Source organism: Marmota flaviventris, chromosome 11 (genome assembly GCF_047511675.1).
Source record: "Marmota flaviventris isolate mMarFla1 chromosome 11, mMarFla1.hap1, whole genome shotgun sequence".
Classification (NCBI taxonomy): domain Eukaryota; kingdom Metazoa; phylum Chordata; class Mammalia; order Rodentia; family Sciuridae; genus Marmota; species Marmota flaviventris.
The window spans coordinates 43,325,237-43,344,752 of record NC_092508.1 but is presented as its reverse complement, the minus strand read 5'-3'; the positions used below and the strand labels follow the sequence as shown (position 1 = coordinate 43,344,752).

At 35.0% G+C, this 19,516-nt stretch overlaps 1 protein-coding gene across 1 annotated transcript in view; it reads right to left on the bottom strand.

Annotated features, from left to right (window-relative positions):
- The window catches only part of Stat4 (signal transducer and activator of transcription 4), a 103,257-nt gene that overhangs the window by 49,732 nt on the left and 34,009 nt on the right, over window positions 1-19,516 (bottom strand). The window lies entirely within an intron of this gene.

Genomic DNA, 19,516 nt, shown 5'->3' with positions numbered 1-19,516 from the left:
TGTTAAACTTCTTTACTCAACTTTTTCCAAGGCAAGATTAGCAGAAGGCATAGCAGACAAATACACTAATTTAGTTTCCCTCTACCCTCCTCTCTGAAGGTGGTACTAAACCGACGACATGGACAAAGGTCAATAGCAGGAAAAATAAAATAACAATCCACAAAGTGGAAAATTAACAATTAATAAAAAGTAGATTATGCAGACTGGCAAACCAAAGGGTATCTCTATGGGAAAAAATGAGGTTAGTAGTTAAATACACATTTTTATGGTTGTGACTGCTGACACAATTTTATCAGATGATGCATGTTAATTAACACTTCTATTTGTAAAGTGAGGGTAAATACCAACTCTCTGGATTCCTGCTCTTCAATATTCTGCAGTTTTTAAAACTTTTTTTTCTCTATAAACCAGAAATCTTCAAAAGAAAACAACGAAAATGAATTGACTGAAACTCAGAAGTTAAAGAAATGAAAATGATCCTATTTATTAAGCCCAGATTCTATGTCTCTGATTGTTGATGTTGGCAATTTCAGATTCTCTATTAGAATTTATTCCTGTTGTTAATTTTCCCATCTATTGGTTTTAATTTCCTAAGAAAAACTGTGTTTTCTCATTTTGATTTCAATTTACTTAAAAAAAATGGCATCATTAAAAAGAAAGGGCTTTTCCTAGGGTCATTTGGAACTTGAGAACTCATCCTAAGATGGGGAGTTCTCTACCACCTCAAGAATTACCAGTATTGGTCTTTATTTTTCTCACTGCTGTGGAGTATTTCCTTGATCATTCAGATACTATCTTTCAACATTCTCAGCTTTGTTGTACACTTTTCTATTTTCCTCTCTTACTTAAACTTCTTTTACCTTCCTTTTCAGATTCAGTTTCCCCCAGATCTTGAGAGATTAAATGACTCATTTTTTTTTCCTTTGTTAAGAGCCAGGAATCAACATTGTTTTTATCTAGGATGTCTTTTTCATTTTTGAATTGCATTTTCTTAGTGCCTCACTTAAACGTATCTGACAAAACACTTTATGAAAAATTGATCACTGTGGACTCAATATCAAATGAGTGCTCTTCCTTTTCTAAATACCAGAGATGTACTCATGTTCACTTTTGAGTAGTTACTAAGTACATGGACCTTCAAACAGCAAGAAAACAAACCCCAAGGTGTGGGCTGGTGGGAAAAAGGAAGAAAAAGGAAGCTGGAGAAAGAGAAACTGCCCCTTTCGGTTGTGTGTGGGTCTCTTAGGCATCTGTTCTGCAGCTGTCTTCCACTCTGTGTCTAGTTCTCACACTCTCTTCTTGCCTGAACAGAAATTTTAATTATAGTGAAGTCAATGTAGTCATCTCTTCTTTATCGTAGTGTTTTTTTATGATGTGTTCAAGGAATCTTTCCCTAAGCTGCAGTCATGGAGATTTTTTTCCTATGATATCTAAGTCTTTGTGATTTTGTCATTAATTGTAATTCACTTGGAGCTTGTTAGTAATGAGAAGTTCCTTCACTTTTTTTTTTCTTTCATGTAGATACATAGTTCCACCAACATTTAGTGAACATTCTCTTCTTTCCTCACTGCTTGCTGTGCCTTGGTCAAAAACCAAGTGTCTGTATGTGGGTGAGTTTTTATTCTGGACTCTTTTCCATCTCAGCATTCTATCTGTGCTTTATCAACAGATTATCTTTATGATTGTACTTTTGTAATAAGTTCTGATGTCAATCAAGTAAAATAGGTTTTATTTGCATTTCCATATTCATTTTAGAATCAGCTTGTTAAGCTACACCCCCCTTCCACACACACACATCCATGTTGAGAATTCACTATTAAGTCTTTAGACAAATGTGGAGAGACTTGGCATGTTTATAATTGTGTTCTAATCCAATTACTTATACATTCTTCAGTGTGTCTATTAAACATTATAAATTTTTTCACATGGAGCTCTTAAATATCTTTTGTTAAGGTTATTTCTATGGAGTGGGGTTTTTCCAGCACTGAAATAAATAATATCTTTTCTAATTGTTTGCTGCATATATATAATATATATGTATAAATGATTTTTGTATATTTATTTTTAATTCAGCAAACTTGCTAAACTCTTATTCTAATGATGTATCTCAAATTTTTGCCATTTTTAAAATTTTATCTGTAGATTCTTTTGAATTTTCTGAATACACAAATTATACCTTGTGCAAATATTGATAAAATTTTCCTCCTTTTCAATCATTTAGTTTTCTTTTTTTTTTAAATTTTTTTTATTGGTTGTTCAAAACATTATAAAGCTCTTGACATATCATATTTCATACATTAGATTCAAGTTGGTTATGAACTCCCAATTTTACCCCAAATACAGATTGCAGAATCACATCGGTTACACATCCACATTTTTACATAATGCCCTATTAGTAACTGTTGTATTCTGCTACCTTTCCTATCCTCTACCATCCCCCCTCCCTCCCCTCCCATCTTCTCTCTCTACCCCATCCACTGTAATTCATATCTCTCCTTGTTTATTTTCCCATTCCCCTCACAACCTCTTATATGTAATTTTGTATAACAATGAGGGTCTCCCTCCATTACCATGCAATTTCCCTTTTCTCTCCCTTTCCATCCCACCTCATGTATCTGTTTAATGTTAATCTTTTCTTCCTGCTCTTCCTCCCTGCTCTGTTCTTAGTTGCTCTCATTATATCAAAGAAGACATTTGGTATTTGTTTTTTAGGGATTGGCTAGCTTCACTAAGCATAATCTGCTCTAGTGCCATCCATTTCCCTGCAAATTCTATGATTTTGTCATTTTTTAGTGCTGCGTAATACTCCATGGTGTATAAATGCCACATTTTTTTTATCCATTCATCTATTGAAGGGCATCTGGGTTGGTTCCACAGTCTAGCAATTGTGAATTGTGCTGCTATGAACATCGATGTAGCAGTATCCCTGTAGTACGCTCTTTTAAGGTCTTCAGGGAAAAGTCCAAGAAGGGCAATAGCTGGGTCAAATGGTGGTTCCATTCCCAGCTTTCCCAGGAATCTCCATACTGCTTTCCAGATTGGCCGCACCAGTTTGCAGTCCCACCAGCAATGTACAAGAGTACCCTTTTCCCCACATCCTCTCCAGCACTTGTTGTTGTTTGACTTCATAATGGCTGCCAATCTTACCGGAGTGAGATGGTATCTTAGGGTGGTTTTGATTTGCATTTCTCTGACTGCTAGAGATGGTGAGCATTTTTTCATGTACTTGTTGATTGATTGTATGTCCTCCTCTGAGAAGTGTCTGTTCAGGTCTTTGGCCCATTTGTTGATTGGGTTATTTGTTTTCTTATTGTTTAATTTTTTGAGTTCTTTGTATACTCTGGATATTAGGGCTCTATCTGAAGTGTGAGGAGTAAAAATTTGTTCCCATGATGTAGGCTTCCTATTTACCTCTTTGTTTCTCTTGCTGAGAGAAAATTTTTCAGTTTAAGTAAGTCCCATTTGTTGATTTTTGTTATCAACTTTTGTGCTATGGGTGTCCTATTAAGGAATTTGGAGCCCGACCCTACAATATGTAGATCGGAGCCAACTTTTTCTTCTATCAGACGCAGAGTCTCTGATTTGATATCTAGCTCCTTGATCCACTTTGAGTTAACTTTTGTGCATGGCGAGAGGAGGGGATTCAGTTTCATTTTGTTGCATATGGATTTCCAGTTTTCCCAGCACCATTTGTTGAAGATGCTATCCTCCCTCCATTGCATGCTTTTAGCTCCTTTATCAAATATAAGATAGTTGTAGCTTTGTGGATTAGTCTCTGTGTCCTCTATTCTGTACCATTGGTCCACCCTCCTGTTTTGGTACCAGTACCATGCTGTTTTTGTTACTATTGCTCTGTAATATAGTTTTAAGTCTGGTATCGCTATACCGCCTGATTCGCACTTCCTATTTAGAATTGCTTTTGCTATTCTGGGTCTTTTATTTTTCCATATGAATTTCATTTAGTTTTCATCAGGATTTCACCTCTATTCTAAGACTTATTTAGAAATGTTAATTTACAAACATGGATATTCCACTTTTTAATTAAAGCTGATTTCTAGCATAATTTAAATTTTTTTTTTTACTGCATGTTAATTGTATGGAATAACGGGTTGATCATAATACAGATTCTGAATGACTTCAATCACTTTATATTTGTTGAGACTTGCTTTGTGGCCGAGCACATGGATATTTTATAAAAGTTTTATGTTAACTTGTAAAGAATGTGGATTCAGCTGCTGTTAGGTATGAATATTTTATACAGTTGCATTGAATCAAATTTGTTAATGGTTTTGTTTAAATTTCTACATTCTTATTGATTTGTTTTTGCCTGATCAATTTGATCAATTAATGAAAGGATTATGTTTAAAGCTCCTTTGTGAATTTTTCTCTTTGTGTCTCTGTCAGACACATTTAGTTATGTATTATGGAAGAATAAAATGTTTGAACTGACTTTTATCACTAATAATACATTTTACCTTGAAGCAAAAATATGAACTAAGACATATACAATGTTTTTCCTTACTGAGAGAACTTTTATTTATTTCAAAATGGGTATAGATATTTAATCATATGTCAGTATTGTACATATATAAAAGGGCAAATATACATAAAATAAGTAAGTTAATATATTCCTAAGACTTCTTAGAGTTCAATTTTTCTAAAACTCTTTTAAATTCAGGCTTCCATATTTTTTTCACAAAATACTGTTTTGCAGGCCACCGTGAATGTCAGTGACACATTATTTCTTTAGAGTATGTCCAACAATTGTTCCCATTCTGTAAGTTGTGATGCTGCTACTTTCTTGATCTTACCAGCATTTCTCAATAGAAGGTTCCAGGTAAGAACCAGGACTCACATTCCTTCTGCAAATGGTTCTTAAATGGTTTGTTGACTGAAACCTTGAAGGTTGTGGTCTAGTAATAGTGTTGTGTTCAGCAGTCATACCACTTTACTTTTACGTGAGATCATTACTTAACTTTCAGATAGATGTCCATGAAATCATTGAGAACTTGAATATATTGTAGTGGCACCACCCCCTCCTCCACAGAAAATCTTAATTAAGCTTCTCCAGAAATCTTCACCATAATTGATTTTTAGGACTATGAGCAGAAGAGTCTCTACAAAAGAGTTCAATGTAGGTAAACTTCCTATTTTCCTGTTGCTCTATCACTTAGCCACTGGCCTGAAAAAAATCAGCACTCCAGGTGCTGAACACCTGTTTTCCTAGTTTTTCACAAACATTTTTCCAGGATAGTAGTTTGTAAAAGTGTGTTTGCAAATGCAAACAGATCCTTTAACAAGGCCTCTGGCCTTGAGCTGAGCTTCACAGAGATGTTTACATGTCTAAGATAAGAGAAGTTACCAATTGGGTTCCATGATAACAGCTGGCAGGGGTTGGAAGAAAGGGGAGAAGAAGCTGTCCCCTTCTCAGGCATTGTCCTTTAAGGGTTAACTTGCTCAGAACAGTGAAAGAGCAGCTGCTTTCATGTGAACTTTTGCAAACTGTGAACTTCTGAGCCCCTCCCCTTACATGCTGGGTATAAAGTTTCTGAAACTACTTCTGAACTTGAGGTTCAGGGGATTAATTGATTACAGCGCAAGCTGTACCCTCTGAACCTGACTGCAGCCAAATAAAACTATTTCCTGCTATCTTCGGTGCCCTGCCTCATCTGTCCCCTACAATAATATAGTAGGGTCCCCAGATGTCAGTTCCAGAAGACTTCTAATCAGTCTTCCATCAGCTCAGCCACCATCCACATGCTATAATGGCTCACTCTTAACACCTTTGAAGAAGGTCTTGTTCTTAGATATTGTTTTAAATTTTAAAATTAAATATAGTAGCAACTCCAGTAGTCAGCAGTCAGACATACAGCCACAGTGGTACACTGCTTCGTAACCCAAACTCACACTCTCATCCCCTAAAGACCTTTCTGCATTGACATGGTAGCTTTAGGTCTTCCAAGGCAAAATGACCTCCCACCTGTCTGCATTACTTGCTGGACTGAGCACATACTTTCATTTTTCCCCAGTGTTGTTATGCTGAAAGTTCAGAACATTTTGTTCATTCAGCAGGATGTTTCAGATGAATTAATGTTGTACATCTTAATGATAATGTTGAGCAATGCATGATTCACGTACTCTAGGTTTTTATTGTGCTGATTTCTTTAACTATTATAAGGACTTGGCAATTTCTGTTGCCACTCTTACTTTGGGCATCCATTTCAGTCATAAAATATGACTTCATCTACTTGTGGGTCAATTTTTTTTTCCATCCTGTAAAGCACTTTATTGTTGCTTTCCAAGAAAATATGAAATTTAAGATCATTCATTGAATGACAAATATTTGTTAAACAGATACCAAATTTGTCCCCTGCTGATTTGTTAACATCCCATTCTGTAAACATGGTGACTATTTGTTTCAACCCTCAATCATAGTGTTCTATTTGGATGACATTCTAAATAGCAATTAAACTCAACATGTGTTATAACAACAGTGCATTTAATTCAACTGCAGTGACAACAACATGAGTAACAACGACCCAATTTCACATCACAGGCAATAACCATGACACTGTCATTGCCACATGGCAAAAGCAATTAAGAATCTTATTGATTATAGGATGCATTCTGATTTGAGTGATGTTAAAATGCTAGCAAAAAAGATGACTATAATACTACAATCAATATTACTTTATGCTAAATTCCTTGTCTTTCCTTCCAATTTCCTTTCTACCTAATTTCTAAATTTGACTTATCATTAAAGAACAACTAGTATGTCTGCTTTTTTCCTTCAAAAGGTCCAAAGAATATCAGAGAAGTAACAAATGTGAGAAAGTCTACTCAAAATAATCTCCATTTGGGTGGCACAGAGCCTGAGTGCTTTCCCCTTGAAGTGATCCTCTTGAAAATGCAGACACATTGGGAGAGTCTGCACCACGCTTAACTAACGTCCTTTGCGTTGTAAGGAATTTATCAGATGTTGCTTTCTGACTGCTATATCCTGACGCTGCCGGATTCAGAAGATCCCCCAAAGCGCAAGGCAATAGTGACCAAAGGAGGATTTTGAAGAGATACATACCTACTACTGTCTTGGTTTGAGTTCCTCCAGAGACTGACCCTGAGACACAGATTCCAGTGCAAGTAGTTTCAGTGAGAATTTATTCCAAAAAACAGAGGAGTGGACCAGTAAGACAGGAAGAGAAGGCCATGGGTATGCTATCGAGCCATTTGCTAAGATGGGCTGGAAACCCCATGAAATCTATGGAACATGGACTTTGAGTTATCTACCCAGGGACTTTGGGAACTGGAGTATTTTTACATCAGCTATTATCATATACTACCAGTCCTGAAGAAAAAAATAAAGTGAAGATGCTGGCAGTTGGAATTCTATTCCATGGAACTATATGATGAGGCCAAGAAGATGTGGTCAGGATAGCTGACAATGACTGTCAGATACAACACCCAAAGGCACAGACTGTGAGAGAAAAACTGATTAGGGAAATTTCATTGACATTGAAATTGTCTGCTCTACAACACATTGTTAAAGAATGAAAAGGCAAGTCATAGGCTTGGGGAAAATATTTGTAAGAATATAAAGAACTCTTGTCCAAAACATAAATTTATAAGTCAAAAATAAGAAAACAAACTCAATTTAAAAATGGGTTGAACACAATTTAACTAAACAGACACTTCTCAAAAGAAGTACAAATGGCTAATAATTATATGAAAAAAAAAAGTTCAACATCTTTAGCCATCAGGGGAATGCAAATCAAAACTACATTGGGATTCCATCTCATCCCAGACCAAAAGGCAATCATCAAGAATACAAAAAAATCATAAAAGATTGTGAGGATTTGGGAGAAGAGGAACTCTTATACACGGTAGGAATATCAACTAGTATGGCCACTGTGAAAATTATTAGTATGGAGGTTCCTCAGAAGACTAAAAATAGAACTATACCATATGATCCAACTATACCACTCCTTGGAATATACTGGTAGGAATTAAAGTTAGCACACTATAGAGGTACCTGGCTACCCACGTTTATTTGTGACATAGTTCACAATATCCAAGTTATAGAATCAGCCTAGATGCCTATCCAAGATGAATGGATAAAGAAAGTAGGATATATATTCACGATGGAGTATTATCAGACATGAATCATGTGATTCACAGGAAAATGGATGGAACTGGAGGTCATAAAGTTAAGCAAAATAAGGCCAACACAGAAAAACAAGTATCTCACATTTTCCCTCATATGTGAAATTTAAGGGAAAAAATAAAGACAGGAGAGCAGCAAACAGACTATTGGAGAGGAGGAGAAGGAACAAGAGGGTGAGGTAAAATAAGGGTGAAGAAAGGGAATCGGGGGTGGATATGATCAAAGTGTGCTTTTGCATGTACAAAAATGCCACAATGAAACCTATTACTCTATATAACTAAAATGCACTAGAAGTGATTTAAAAGCAATAGGCCAAACACCTTAGCAGACACCTCGCCACAGGAGATGTAGGATGGCAAATAAACATTTGAAAAGATTTTCCAAATCATGTGTTATAAAAGGAAACGTAAATTGAAACGATGAGATAATACTACACATCTATTAGAATAACCAAAATCCAAAACATCAACACCACGAAATGCCAATAAGGATATGAAGCCACACAGTCTCTTATTTGTTGCTGGTGGGAATATAAAATGATGCAGACATCCTGGAGATCAGCTTCACAATTTCTTATAAAACTAAACATACTCTTACCACCATAGGATCCAATAATAACCCTCCTTGGTATTTACCCCAAAGAACTGAAAACTTATTTCCATACAAAAACCTGCACATGAATATTTATAGTAGCTTTATGCATGACTGTTGAAATTTGGGGAGCAGCCAAGATGTCCTTCAGTTGAGGAATGGATAGATGAACTATTGTATATCCAGACAATGTATAATATTATTCAGTGCTAAAGAGAAGTGAGTTATCAAGCCATGGAGACATGGAGGAGACTTAAACGCACATTACTAAGCAAAATAAGTCAATCTCAAATCATAATATATTTTAAACATACAATGTTTAGAAAAAGTCAAAACTGTTCAGAAAATACAAATGTCAGCGGTTGCCAGGGGTTAGGAGAAAAGGAGGGACAAATATGTGGAGCACAGGAGCTTGGTGGGGCATTAAAACTATCTTGTATGATACTATTATAGAATATTCATGATATCATACATGTTAAACCCATAGAAATGTGTAAACCAAAGAGTGAACCCTAATGTAAACAAAACACTTCACTTAATAATAATATTGATTCATCAACTCTAAAAAAAAATCACACCACACTAATATAGATATAGGAGAAACTGGTGGGAGAGGAAGGCTAAGGAAGTACATGGAAACCCTACTTTCTGCTCAATTTTTCAGGAAAATGCTTTAAACAATTAATCTTTGGGCTAGGGATGTAGCTCAGTGGTAGAGCATTTGTTTAACAGGCTCAAGGCCATGGATTCAATTTCCAGGATTGCAAAAAATAAGCAAATAAAAATAAATATTAACTCATGGTGCAGACCTGTAATTCCTACTACTCAAGAGGCTGAGGCAGAAGAATCCCAGGTTCAAGAGCAGTCTCAGCCACTTAGTGAGACCCTGTCTCAAAATGAAGTAAAATATAAAAAAGTACTGGGGAGGTAGCTCAGTGGGAAAAAAAAAAAAACTTAACTAAAATCTTTTAAAAATTATCTTACTAAAGTTACTGTTTTTACTTATCCTCCATACGAATGAATGAATTCAAAGTTACATGCCTCCCTCATGTAAAGTTAGCTTTAAATTCCCTCAACACAATAATGTTTTCTTGACAAAAGAGAAATGAGGCAAAGATTATCAGTGGATATACATTATTGAATGCTGGATCATTTATGCCAGTAATAGTACTTACATCTTAAACTAGCTAAAAATTAGCTTCAGGTATATGTATGTATATCAGCTGATTTTTTTTTTTTAAAGAAAGTACTTTATACCATTCCCCCCCCCCCCAGTACTGGGGATTGAACCCTGGGGTGGCTCCACCATTAAGCTTCACCTGCAGCCCTTTCTCTTTTGCTAAGTTTCCCAGGCTGGCCTTGAACTTGTAATCCTCCTGCCTCAGCCTCCCAAGTCACTGGGATGACAGGTATGCACCACCACTCCTGGTAAGAAATTACTTCTTAAAGGCATCAAGTATTCTTCTGTAAATTCTGAGCATTCCAAGTACAATGTTCTGTCTGTAAAGACTTACCCCTTCATAGACTATTGCTTTGCAAGGAGCTGGAGAGCCCTCTGTGCAAGGTTGGGGGACCTGGTTTTGTGGCTCAGTTACCAGCTGTGCAATTTTAAGTAAGTGACTTCTTAATCTTCATTGCTTTAGTTGCCTATTAGTCGTCAGGATAATAATACTTGTCATTCATCACTGAGTATTGGTGAGGAGCATGCCAGACAATTGAGAAAGAGCCCTGCAACTTGGAAGCACTCTATAAATATGAGGAGTTTTTTGTGTTGCCTCATGGTGGTGTTAGAAGAATTTAAAAGCTGTACGTGGTCAATCAACAAAAAAACAGAAGAGAAAATCTTCCCATTAGCTTCACAGAAATGATCAAAATTCATAATAAAGCCATTGGAGTAAGACTGAGTTGTGTTCCAGGAAATATATTTATATGAACATAAAAGAAACTCCAGAAAAAGTAAGACAATGTATTTGGGGATTTTTAAAATGTTAGACAGTGGGGACTTTCCTGGCATTTCTTGAGGACGAACCTGCACATACACACAAATACAATGAAAGCTGCTTTGAAAAAAAAATTAACTTGTAAAAGCTCATTAGAAGTAATAATACCGATTTCACTGAGACAATTTACATAATCTTTGGAAGAGAATCATTAACACTACACTTTCTTCACAAACTCTCACCAGTGATTGTTTTTAAGTAATGGGATTGGGGAATGGATATTTTCACCAATTTTTTTATTGTTAGAATTTCTTTTAAATAATTAACCATGTGCTACTTTTGTGATCAATAGATTTGTGATCAAATAGATTTCTCTATTTACTCAATTTATACAAAGATTTTTGTAAAAGATAAACACTGGCTTTGAAAATTTGTCACTCCAGGGCAAAGGGAACAGAATTGAACCTGATCAGACCATTATGATGACTAAAATTCAATGCTCAGAGAATTTGCAGCATTGTAAGTAAGAGATAAATAAATTACTTAATTCAAAATGACAGGAGAATACAGTGATGCTAACAAGCTCTATTAGCTTCTATGTTTGAACACACCAGTTACAGAACCTGCCTGAGCACCTATTATGTGCAGGGTGTTATAGGTTTTGTTTCTAACCCAACAATAGACTGTGAGGCACATATCACAAAGCCTGGATGTTGTGTCATTTGGGAAAAGTTATGGAACTAAGAAATCAAGAAACAGGAATGCCTCAAACTACATGTTTCTCATTCTACAAGCATTCAGTTTCCAAATCAATTCTGGCTTCTTAAATTTGATTCTTTCTGGATAGCATCTTCAACAAATGATGCTTGGAAAACTGGAAATCCATATTCAACAAAATGAAATTGAATTTCTTTCTCTCACCATGCACAAAAGTTAACTCAAAATGTATCAAGGATCTAGGAATCAAACCAGAGACTCTGTGTCTAATAGAAGAAAAATTTGGCCCTAATCTCCATCACATGGGGTCAGGCCCCAAATTCCTTAATAAGACACCTATAGCACAAGAATTAAAAACAACAATCAACAATGGGATGAATTCAAACTAAAAAGTTTTTTTCTCAGCAAGAGAAATAATATGTGAGGTGAATAGGGAGCCTACATCCTGGGAACAAATTTTTACCCCTCACACATCAGATAGAGCTCTAATCTCTAGTGTATACAAAGAACTCAAAAAGTTAAATAACAAAAAAACAAATAACCCAATCAACAAATGGGCCAAGGACCTGAACAGACACTTCTCAGAAGAGGATATACAATCTATCAACAAATTCACGAAAAATGCTCACCATCTCTAGCATTCAGAGAAATGCAAATTAAAACTACTCTAAGATACCATCTCACTCCAGTAAGAATGGCAGCCATTATTATGATGTCAAACAACAAGTGCTGGCGAGGATATGGGGGGAAAAAGGTACACTCATACATTGCTGGTGGGACTGCAAATTGGTGCAGCCAATTTGGAAAGCAGTATGGAGATTCCTTGGAAAGCTGGGAATGGAACCACCATATGACCCAGCTGTTCCTCTTCTCAGACTATACCCCAAAGACCTAAAAAAGCATACTACAGGGACACAGCCACATCAATGTTTATAGCAGCACAATTCACAATAGCTAGACTGTGGAACCAACCTAGATGCCCTTCAATAGATGAATGGATAAAAAAAAATGTGGCATATACACACAATGGAATATTACTTAGCACTAAAAAAAACAAGATCATGGCATTTGCAGGGAAATGGACGCATTAGAGCAGATTATGCTAAGTGAAGTTAGCCAATCCCTAAAAAACAAATGCCAAATGTCTTCTCTGATATAAGGGAGGGGTGACTCAAAATGGGGTAGGGAGGAAGAGCATGAGAAGAAGATTACCTCTAGATAGGGAAGAGAGGTGGGAGAGAAAGGGTGGGGAATTGCACGGAAGATGGAAAGAGACCCTCATTATTATACAGAATACACGTATGACAAAGTGAGGAAAAAGAAAAAAAAGAAGTGTGTCACATTAGATTGGGTAGAGAGAAGTGATGGGAGGGGAGGAGAGGGGAGGGGAAGAGGGGAAAGGAAGGACAGCAGAATAAAATAGACTTTATTATTGCTGTATGTATATATGTGACTGCATGACCAACGTGATTCTGCAACCTGTACATTCAGAAAAATGAGAAATTATACCCCATCTGATTCAAATGTATGATATGTCAAGATCATTGTACTGTCATGTGTAACTAATTAAAACAAATAAAAAGAAAAAAATTGATTCTTTCTATGTTTAACAGACCCTGTGAGCCACAAGCTGCATTTAATTTTACTTTCCCTAGATATCATATTATTTTCTATGACAAATCTGTTCATGGTAACCATTATTTGATTATTTGTAGCACCTCAAGGTAGCTACAGTGCTTACACAAATAAACCAATAGAAAATAATCATGTGTTTGACTATAAAATGGCTAAATGACTTTTGCTAAGATGACTTTGGTCTTAATACCCCTGGCAATTCCACTTGCTGTTGGTAAAGGCAATCTTCCAAGGCCAGTAAGTGTCCTTGCATGGTCTTATAAGGTATGCGAAGAATAAAAGGCCCTAGCTATTCGTTACTCTGGCCATTTCTCGATTGTATTTGCCCCAAGTAACCTTGAAGAATGAGGTAATGTCTCTTCCTATCCAAAGAATGGGCTTGCTTCACTAGTTGTAAAAGCAAAGAAATCCTAAAGTTCATTGTTCCTCTCCTATGATGCAAATCACTGATGGTGTAGACATCCAGAATGGGCCCACTGTGTCACCTTTGTAGGAGTTGGGGCTAGTGAAGAACTTACACAAACAAACATGGACCTCTGACTATGGCTTTTTTTATGAATAATAATGCCTCTCTTCTCTAATCCAGAAGTCTCCTGTCCTTTTCTAGCACTCGTAAAGTTAACTTGTTAGCTTGAGAGGAGAATAAAATCCGAGCCCCAGCACAGTGTTTAATACTTATGTATTATAAAACTTACCACATAGAATTTGCATTTTCTCTGTCTTGCTGATTGCCATCTAGACTCTGCATTTTTATCTGATTCCTTGTCTAGACTCTACTACATCTTTTTTTTTTTTTAAGAGAGAGAGAGAGAGAATTTTAATATTTATTTTTTTAGTTTTTTTTTTTCGGCCGACACAACATATTGTTTGTATGTGGTGCTGAGGATCGAACCCGGGCCGCACACATGCCAGGCGAGCACGCTACCGCTTGAGCCACATCCCCAGCCGTAGACTCTACTACATCTTTTAAAAGAGGAATCAGTCTTCTTCAAGGTCAATCTTCAAATAGCTATCACCTTATATAAACCTCATAAATGCTTGTTGAGTGATCAAATGAGAGGATGAACAAATTATCATAATCATCTTTTAAGAGGAAAATCGAAAAAAAAAACATATTATTTGATGTTTATGTTGGTAAAGATCTCTGCTTTAAGTTCTTCTTAGTTTTTATTTTTTTTGTCCCTGGTAGCCATGAAGACATAAAACTAGAGTCTTAAGATTATTTGGAAGAGGACAGCAAGGTATAATGTACCCCTGGAAATGGCAATCTTGCTTCTCAAAGGTCAGATGGGATTCTCACCCTGTTGACCAAAATTACGGGTAGTGAGGCTGCCTGGAGGAGAATGGAACAAGAGGCTTGTCGCTTTAATGGGGATGGTATGCTATCATCTGTGTGCTAATGCAGATCCAGATGGTAAAGGAATTTGTGTCCTTCACTTATGTCTTGTGGGATCACTCAGCCATTCTTTATCCTTACTCTAGGGATAATGTTGAATTCATCATCATCATCATCATCAGAGTGTTTAGACAGAATTATAAAGATAAGAAAATGGAATATTAAATGTAAATATGATATAATTGTGTATCTAGTGGGAAAAGAATGATAAAATTTAAAGAATGAATATTCAAGGTAACCTGGTTTTCTCTTTACTTGTAATAATTATATAGGGCTAGAAATAGGAAATGTTATATTTAAATAAAAGTACAGTTAAAAATAATTTTTAAAAATTTAATAAACCATAAGTAAATGATAAATGATAGAGGAGAGAGATGTGTTTAACTTGACTTAAACATTACACAATGTATACAAGTATAGAAACATCACATGGCACACCATATATACATACAATTTTAATGTTTTATGTATCTATTAATTTGAAAATTTTAAAACATAAGAATAAGTGTAACAAGAAAGATATAGGTCTTGTGTGAATTAAACTAGGGTCATAGTGAAAATTTAAAACAAGGTCTGAGAAAGCATAAATTGAATTCTAGAGTGTAAGATTTAGTATCATAAATATTTTGTCTTGAAATGAGTATGTGTATTTAGGTTAGGCTCCCAGGAGTTGCTTTTGGAGGGTTTGGGGTAGAAGGAATGATTCAGTGAAGTGATTTTAAAGTTTACACTGAAGAAGAAATGTCTGAGAATAGCTAAGAAAATTACAAAGACTAATGTTTCAATGCTTGAAATACGTCCAGGAATTTTCTATGTGCTCTGGTTTCATCTAACCTTCACAGCTATTTGTGACAAATGTTGTCATTCAGATTTTACAGATAAGTGAGATGTGAAACAACTTTAAGCCAGGATTCAGTTTTTCTAGAGCGCTGAATTGCCTTTAACCAATCAGCTACCAAGTTCACTGTCTCCATGCGCAGGTGAGGAGGACTTGCTGTAAATGACACTGAAGTATGTGACTAGTAGTACTGTACAGCTAGATTAGCAGAGCATAGTGAACACACGCAAAGGTGGTATTTCAGTTCAGTGAGGAAAAATGCTTTTTTTAAAAAAATCTCTTTGTATAATTGTTTATCAACCTACAAGAAAAAGTTAGGCCTCTATATAAAGAATTCCACGTAGATCAACAGATTAGCTTTAAAAAAATGTTAGAACAAAATTCAGGAAAATTTGTGAATAATCTAAGGACTGGAGAGAACTTTTAAACCAAAGTGGGACTCTCAGAAACTATTCAAAAAAGACTCTTCATTACATTTAGATGTTTGTTTTCAGATGGAAAATGATGTTATTAAATCAAAAGACTTATAATAGACTGAGGAAAATATTAATAGCCCATAGGAAAGAATTATTATAGATGAAAGATATTTTAAAGTCATTACTAATATGCATAAAGAACCCTTGGAAATTTACTATAAGAAAGTGAGTAGGAAAAATCATAAAAAGTACATCCAAATTTGGGAAAGGATGCTCAGCCTTACACATAGTCAGGAAAAAAAACAAACAAATTTATAGTGAAAGATAAATATTTCCCCCAATCACATTGGAATAAATAAAAAAGAATATTATCTACTGTTAATGAAGATATGGAAAAGAGAATATTCATACATTTTGCTGTTGGAAATATGAATTTTACAATCTCTTTGGAAAGAAATCTTATAATATCAAAATTTAAAGTGCTTCTACTTTTGACTGAAAATCCATTAAATCCCATAAAAATAGAAGTATGAGCCCATAATATATGTATAAGGTCGGTTCCTGCAATACTGTTTATGGTGAAGAACAACCAGGGGTATAGAGATTGCTTCCTTAACAGGAATGGCTCAGTAAGTTGTAGCACCTCTACACAATAAACCATTTGCTGTTATGAAAATGAAGGGATTTCAGTGATGTAAAATTTGGAAAGCAGAGAAATGAAAAATAAAATTTCCTTTTGGTAAATGACAAAAACTTGATCTTATCATTTATAAAATTTCATAAACATACATATGAAAGTACATGGGCATAAATCATATATTTTCCATTTTATTAATCATAGACATAAGTGTAGACATGAAAGGGTACACATTTTGTTACTAACATTGATGTTTTCAAGGGTTAGGGTGTGGATAGAAGTAAGGAAAAAATAAGAGGAGAGGAAGGAAGTTTGTAATAAAAAGTAATATGTATGATATGATCTACTTTGTGGAAAATGATATATGAATGTTTATGCAATAAAAGTACAAAAAGATGATGATCAAAATGTTAATGGTAGTTATCTTGTTGTGGTGGAATTTCAGGGTTTTTTTCTTTCTTTTTAGGCTTTTCATTATCATTTGAATTTTTACAAAGATTTGCATTATTTAGGCTACTGAAAAATAAAATTATAAAACTATTTTCATCCTAACAAAAATTCCATTGGTAGGGAATTTTTAATTGATTTACATAACTGCAAAACTTAGAAAATTAGAACTCCTAAAGCAATAAGTGGAAAAATCATTCCCATCAGAACAAATAAAACCATTTCTCTGAAGACTGTTGACATTTATGAAGTAACCCTCAAAGTGCCCCTGTACATTTTCCATTGAACAAAATCTGAAATCTCTTTCAACTGTCGTGGAAGAATTAATACCGTTCAACTTCTGAGAGAAATGAAACTGAAGGGATTGCTAATAGTTCATAAATAATGGAAGGAGGTTAGAGCTTAAACAACCCCTAAAGTCAACTGCGAGCATGAGGACAGGACCCAGAACTACCTCTAAAACTGTGAGTCTCGAAGCTGGCTTACAGATATACCCAGAGTGACACTTCAGAGTGGTCTCTGTGGTGGTCTAAAATACAAATCACACTAATGTGTATATTTAAAATGACTTTTTCTCTCCGGGTCACTCTAGACAAGATGCTAACTGGGAGAAAGTTGTTCCTCAAGGGTCAGCCTTTTAAGCTGACTAAATCTGACATCCATGACCACTTCTACTTTGTATTTCCATCAAAATGTACTTGTCTTGTTTCCTCAGAAAACTGAGAAAGATGTATTAAATGCATATGATACTATTTGCTTTATGTATTTATAATTTTTCTTTATATGTTGATTCAATATTACTAGCTGATCCATAAATGCTCATTTGAAATTATCTCTTATAGTATTACAATATTTGTCCTGATGATTGCTTTGGGGCTGAAATTTTATATTAACTAACAAATTGTAGTTATCATGAGCATTTCATGTTCTTAGTATTAAATAAATACTGTTGGCTATATCTCTATTTTATCATATTATTATAACAAAGTATGTAGTGAACATACTTTGCTTTTATATGCTTTAGCTTGATATACCTTTGCTGAGCCTTTTACTTTGAATTCTTCCAAACCTCATATTAGGTGGTTGCTTATAAGCAGCATGGTTGAACTTTGTGTTCTGATTCTAAATGAGAATCCTTTTATTTTTAACAAGAAAGCTTAATAAGCCTGTATCCATTGCCATATTTAATATATTTTATTTTACTCTGTCACTTAGTTTTCTTTTTTCTTCTTGTTATTTGCTCTATAGTCTATTATTCTTTTACTTTTATTTTCTCCACTACTTTGGGAGGTGCACATGTGATTTATCATGCTTGTAGTAATCACTTATGGAATTTGTCAAAAGCACTTTTGCATCCAATTGTTCACAACCTTCTTTTCACCACAATTCCTAATAGATAAATCTTCACATTCACTATATTCTCCTTTCACTGTGGGCTCCTGGGCTATGGATTGGGCTATGGATTATGCACAAATTCTCACTTACTCCACCTCCAATTTCACAATCCACCGTGAATACGTGACACTTCCATTGAAACCTACATTGTATTGATTGTATGGAGTAAAAGTTAAGGAGTTTTCTATGTCAGGAAATTTAGCATACTTTCATTAAATCTCTCAAGTCTTTATCTACATGGTTCCTTAGTCAACCCCACAAAGTGGCCCTCTAGAATATATTTTCAATTGTCATTTCCATTCTATTTGTTTTTGAGTCTCTAATTATCTGTATTTCTGTAGCTGATCTCCACATTTCATTTTCTTCCACATCACCACATTGTGGGCCTCAAGTGTGACTCCCATATCATCTATTTACTTTCTATAGTGTCCACTATATCCAACATGGATTTAATTTTACTCCTGTTTTTCTATTTCCCACCATGGAATCCTTTTCTGTATTAATCACCATTTTCTCTCTTTTCATATCATTCTTTTGAATTTTTCATTTCAATATATTTGTTCCTTTCAGATTTCTGCTCCTATTTTATACACGTTTTCCTGCAAGAGTCTTTATATGATGGAGTCGATCATTTTCAGAAGTATATTGCTCTTCTAATACTTCAAGCTGTGATTGTAAATCTCTTGTAGTATTTTTTTCATAGGTCCCAGGCATCTGTCTTTAGGCTGTGCTTTATTAGAAGAAAGCAGTGTTGATTTTTCTGATGTAGTTTTATTGACTGAAACTTGTACAGATTTTACTCACATTCTAGCATTTAGCAGTCCAGTCATCTTATTTTATAATATTGTGTGTGCCTGTCTTTTCCCCCCTCTTAAAGCTTGAAGAGATTTTTATATCAATTATAAACCTGAAGTCCTTGTTACCAAAATCAAGAGGCTGAATCCCAGGCACTGTGGAAGACTAACAAAGAAAGCTAAATATCTTGTAAGTGTCCCTGAAAGCAAAATTAGCCCTAATTCTCTTCTCATAGAATTGGTCCTATTTCAAGTTGAAGCATACTTTAGTCTTAGAATTAAAAAATGGTGGTCACCATTGTGTTTACCATGAAAAAACCCACATATTTTAATATATTATTCCTTTTCATTCTTATAAGAATTAAATGAAAAAAAAATCCACAGGTATTTCTCATCCTATGTCCCATTTTCTTCATTTATTTTAACCCTTTTGACTTGAAGAAAATCTAATATATCTTTAATGTCTGTTGTTCTCTCTGTTTCAATTTGAAGGAAGCTTCTCAGACACTGAGACATCTATAGTTTCCCCTTAGCTCGCCTACCTTTATC